Source organism: Grammomys surdaster, unplaced genomic scaffold (genome assembly GCF_004785775.1).
Source record: "Grammomys surdaster isolate TR1022 unplaced genomic scaffold, NIH_TR_1.0 64, whole genome shotgun sequence".
Lineage (NCBI taxonomy): Eukaryota > Metazoa > Chordata > Mammalia > Rodentia > Muridae > Grammomys > Grammomys surdaster.
In genome coordinates, this window is record NW_021604566.1 from 4,928,976 (window position 1) to 4,934,212 (window position 5,237).

A 5,237-nucleotide genomic window follows, 5' to 3' on the forward strand; every position below is an offset into this window, starting at 1 on the left:
CCTTACAAATCCCTCAGCATCCTCCTTCCCTAGGGCAGGAAGTCTCTACAGGATTAGACACATCCTGTTTCACTGAGGCCAGACAAGGCAGTCCTTTGTAACTCATTGGTTGGTAGCTAAGTCTCTGAGAGCTCTCAGGGGTCCAGGGTAGTTGATACTGTTGGTCTTCCTACGGGGTGGCCATCCCCTTCAGCTCCTTCAATCCTTCCCCTAACTCTTCCATAGGGTTACTGGACCTCAGTCCAATGGTTGGCTATAAGTATTTGCATCTGTCTCAGTCAGCTGCTGATAGAGCCTCTCAGAGAGGACAGCTCCTGTCTGCAAGTACAACATGACATCAGTAATAGTGTCAGGGTTTGCTGACCACCAATGAGATGTTGTGTCGGATGGCCTTTCCTTCAGTCTCAGCTCCATTTTTGTCCCTGAATTTCTTTTAGGAACAATTCTGGATCAAAACTTTTGAAGATAGGTGGATGGCCCCATCCCTGCACTGGGGACCTTGTCTATCTACTGGAGGTGGTCTTGTAAAAGTAAAAATTAAAAACAACTTGGCAAAGACCGCAGGAAGGCCTGCTGAGCTTGCTGAGAATAGCCATAATAAAAATATCAAGCCCTTCTAGGGACGAGGTGACCAGAAATATAGAAACAACCAAAGACATATCTTGACCAGTCTAAACATGCCCAAGTGAGTAATGGGTCACCTGGTGTTTATCTTAAAAGGTCTGAGGCTTCATGGTCAAAAATAGTGGGCCATCCAGCCTGTCAAAATGATTGCTTACGCAAAGTGCTGATGTTTGAAATATCCAATTATATGTAATCGCACCCGAATTTCCCGCTTTTCCCTTCCCCCTTGTGCCTCCCCCTGTAAAAGTTCTAAACTTCCTGGGGTCTTGATTGAAATTCTCTCCCCTGTGTGGGATGAGTTTCGATCCAAGGGCCCTTGTTAGTAAACTGCCTTTTGCCATTGCATCAAGTCAGTCTCTCGTGTCTCCTTGGGTGCGCGATGATCGGGACTTGAGTTGGGGGTCCTCTTCGTGGGTCCTTACAGTCTCTTCAGGTTCCATCTCACTGGGGCCCCTTTTTAAAGGAACTAATCCTACCCACAAGGGTTCCACCTCCAAAGTGTCCCCTCCACTCCCATATACCATCAAATCAAATTTTGGAAAGACACAAATATACATGAAATGAATACATAAAGAGAGAAAAATGAGTGATCTTTGACTTACATTGAACTGATCATGAGGTTCCCAGTGGAGGAGGGAGAGAGAAGACTGAAGGAGCTGAAAGTGTTTGTGGTTTCATGGGGAAAGCAACAACACCAACCAACCAGAGCTCCCAGGGTCTAAACCACCAGCCTGGGAGCACGTAGAGAGGGACCCATGGTTCCAGCTGTATATGTAGGGGAGGATGACATTATCAGGCATAGGTGGGAGACAAGTCCTTGGTCCAGTAAAGGCTGGATTCCCCAGTGTGGGGGAATTCATGGGTGGGGAGGTGGGAGGGTGGGTGAGGGTACATCGTCATAGAAGCAGGAGGAAGGGGGATTGGATAGGGGGCTCCTGGGTGGAGGGGATGGAGAAAGGAGATCACATCTGAAATTTAAATAAAATATTCAGTAAAAAAATAAATAAATGTTTTCCGGGAATTTGTTTTGTCTTACTGGTCTTTTGCTTGATTATTAGTTTCTGATTTTATGTTTTTATGAGTTTTGTGTTTCCCATGTTTTTCTAGTTTTTAGGGGGAGGGGTGAGTTTCATAGTTGTTGTTTTGTTCTGTTTTATATTGTTTTTTGTCAATTCTGGATTGTTTGTTGCTTTCCTATGAGAGGTGGGAGGATAGAGTTGGGAGAAACAGTGTTAGAGGAGTTGTGGGAGGAGAAACCAAGATCAAAATACATTATATGAAGTACTTTTCAATCAAAAAAGTAGATCTTTCTCTTAAGATCTTATTTGTTCAGATTTTATTTTCTTAGATTACGTGAAACACATATACAAGAATGGCTTTGAAGAAATTAGAAACACAATTTAAATGTAAAGACCAAGCTGGAAAAATGAAGTGCACTGATAATCACAGCCTGTAGGAAGCTGCGGCTGGAAGTTTGCAAGTTTGAGATGAGGATGAGACAGACAAGACGCTGACTTACAATAAAAATGTAGACAACATGGAATAAATGAGCCTGGTTTCTCTGGCTCTAGCATTGTACATTAGCAACAGTTAGTGCGGGAAACCAAACCCTTTGTCACAACATCATTGTTATAACTCTCTTGCAGCCAGTCTCCACACACTTGTCTGCAAATAACACACATGATACCAGTAGCTTCGAGACCCCACATGATAAAGTACTTTCATTCCACCTGTTAGCTCAATCCAATCCCATGTCTTTGTGTGTGTTTGTTGCCTGGATGTCAAGGCCTTTTACTATACCTTGAAGTATTTCTCCTTTTTTTTTTTCCTAGTGATTTTGTAATTTAATGTTTTACTTTTAGTGTCTTTGACTATTTTTTAGTTGACTTTCATAGAGAGTGAGAGAGAACTGGGCCAACTTTTTATCTTTTCCATATGGAGATCAAAAGGAGAAGAAGAGATCTACCATGTCAGGAGAAGGGGAAGGAGAAAAGAGAAGCCACGCCTGATGGAGGGGAGGGAGGCATAGCTGGCCTGTGAAGGAGCTGAGAAAGTGCAGCCCAGTTGGTCAGCCTTCTGGGTGCAGGTGCTCTGGGTACCCCACTCCCAACCTACAAGTCAGTTCCCACCCCCTGTGGTCTGAGGAATGTTAATTAGCCTCTCTCTTCTGGAGAGGACGGGTACCTAATCAGTCTATGACCTTTCTCTTCCAGGAAGGGAGGGGTCTGGTGGAATTTTACTCTTCACCTGAATGCAGGGTATCATCCAAAGAACTGCGGTCCTAAATTGAATTTAAAGGAAAAAACAAAACTTAAGTGCTAGCAGCCGTCACTTTCTGCTTTCTGACTAAAGATGCAATTGCTGTACTCTAAGATCCAAACCCAGGGGACGTGCTCTCACAGAAACACACACAGATGGAACTAGCTGCAATAGCATGAGGTTTAATGATACTAGTGCACTAGGACTCTCTCGAATGCAGGCAAGAGAGCCCCAAACAAAAGCTGGGAGCAGTTCATATACAGAGTTCACAAGAGCAAACCACAAAGTCTGATCTTTGCAGGTCTGGACTCTAGGTGACATAGGTTATGACAAGAAGTGTCTTGGAATGTGTCTGTGTGCTCTAGGCCTTCCTCACTCTGGTGGGTTCCCTCCCTTGTGGTCTGAGGAATTTTAATTACCCTCTCCCTTCTTCCTCTGAATGTTAAACTAGCAAGTGTCCTCTGACTAAGGGGTGTGCCCCTCCCGGGATGTGTCCTGGGACAGTGGGATTCTTTTAAATTTAAATTCAAACCGAGACCTGAAAGTCCTACACAATATAACAAGTTGTCTTAAGTTCCTACCACTGTGACTTTCAGGACATGATAGACAAATCTCTCAATCTATGGGCCTAAATAAACTCTTCTTTAAAAGCTTTTGTTAACCGGGCTGTGGTGGCACACGCCTTTAATCCCAGCACTTGGGAGGCAGAGGCAGGCGGATTTCTGAGTTTGATAGTTTGAGGCTAGCCTGGTCTACAGAGTATGTTCCAGGACAGCCCGGGCTATACAGAGAAACCTTGTCTTGAAAAAAAAAAAAGGTTTTTTTGGCTCTTTGTTTGTTTGTTTGTTGGGTTTGTTTGCTTTTTGTTTTGTTTTGTTTTTGTCTGGTATTTTGTCACAGCAATAATAAAAGTAACAGGACACTGGCAGCAAAAAATCCCTAGGGCTATGACTATGAAAACCTGGCCATGTGTCTCAGGGGCCTTTAAAATACTTTATGGATAAATATGGAAGGTGTAGTCACAAAGAGCTGATGCCACCAAAGGACAAAAGTCAAGAAACAGATGTGATATGAGACAGTATCTTCCATCATTTCCATTCAAAATTCAACATGAAAAATTCTGGACTTCTTACATTTGGGTGGGGATGGTGACTAAATGTTGTGCTTAGTAGGGTATGCATATAGATAGGGAGGGCCAAAATTCCCTTGAATTGTCTTTCAGTTCAATGTAAATATAAATCTCATGTGTTCTCTTTGACATCCAAAACTTACTTTGTTAACAGAAAAGAAAGCCCAGGTTGGAGAGAGATGGCTCAGCTGTTAAGAGTATTTCCTAATCTTCAGAAGGATCCAAGTTTCTTTCCAAGAACGCACATCAAAAATTTCACAACTTCCATTAACTCCAACCTGGCAGATTGGATGCCGCTCTTCCAGTCTCCTCAAGCACCCACACACACATAGCACAAATGTGCAAACACACACACACACACACATTCATGTGCACACAAACACTGCACACATACATGCACACAAAATTAAAAATAACCCTTAGAAAAAAATTAAGGAAAATAAAATGCTCTAATAACATGAATGACGGTATCTGGTGAGTTGTGGTTTTAAAGATACCAAATGAGGAAGCCAGTGTTTTGAACTAAATCCTACTTAACAAATATAAAGCTGTTTTTGTTTTCTGTTCTATGCTTATGACTTTGCTCAGGTAACCTGGCTGGTTTGCTTCCGGAACATTTGTATAGACAGTCTGCTATACACTGTGGTTTCAGATATGTGGTAATTTATTCTCATGAGTGTCTTCAGTAGAACAAAGATGCTTTTTCTATGCAGTTCTTTGCATTCATAAATATATGACATAAATTTAATGAACTTTTATTTCGTTTATTTTCAAGCTATAGAGTCAAAGATGGACATTTCATGGCGTTTGTAGTTTCTATACTTAAGACAAAAATAAGTTTTAAACAAACAAAATGTTTTATCTGAAAAAGAAACTATAAGAGAAAAAAATGTCAGCTTATGTATAAAGGCTACATGACAAAATAACAAGTACTGAATTTATATAATTCCTTATATTTTGTCATACTTTGTGAAATAAAACTATATATTAGTAAGAAGAGAAACTCCACAAATACATATTGAACAATACACTTATGTATGACCAATGAGTTGTTGAAGAAATCAGGAAGGAAACTAAAAAGCACCTATAACCAAATAAAAATGGCGTCTACCAGAACTTGTGAGATAAAGCTAAGACAGCTTTAAAAGGGAACTTTATAATTGCAAGTACTTACATTAGAAAGGAAAAGGAAAAGGAAAAGGAAAAGGAAAAGGAAAAGGAAAGG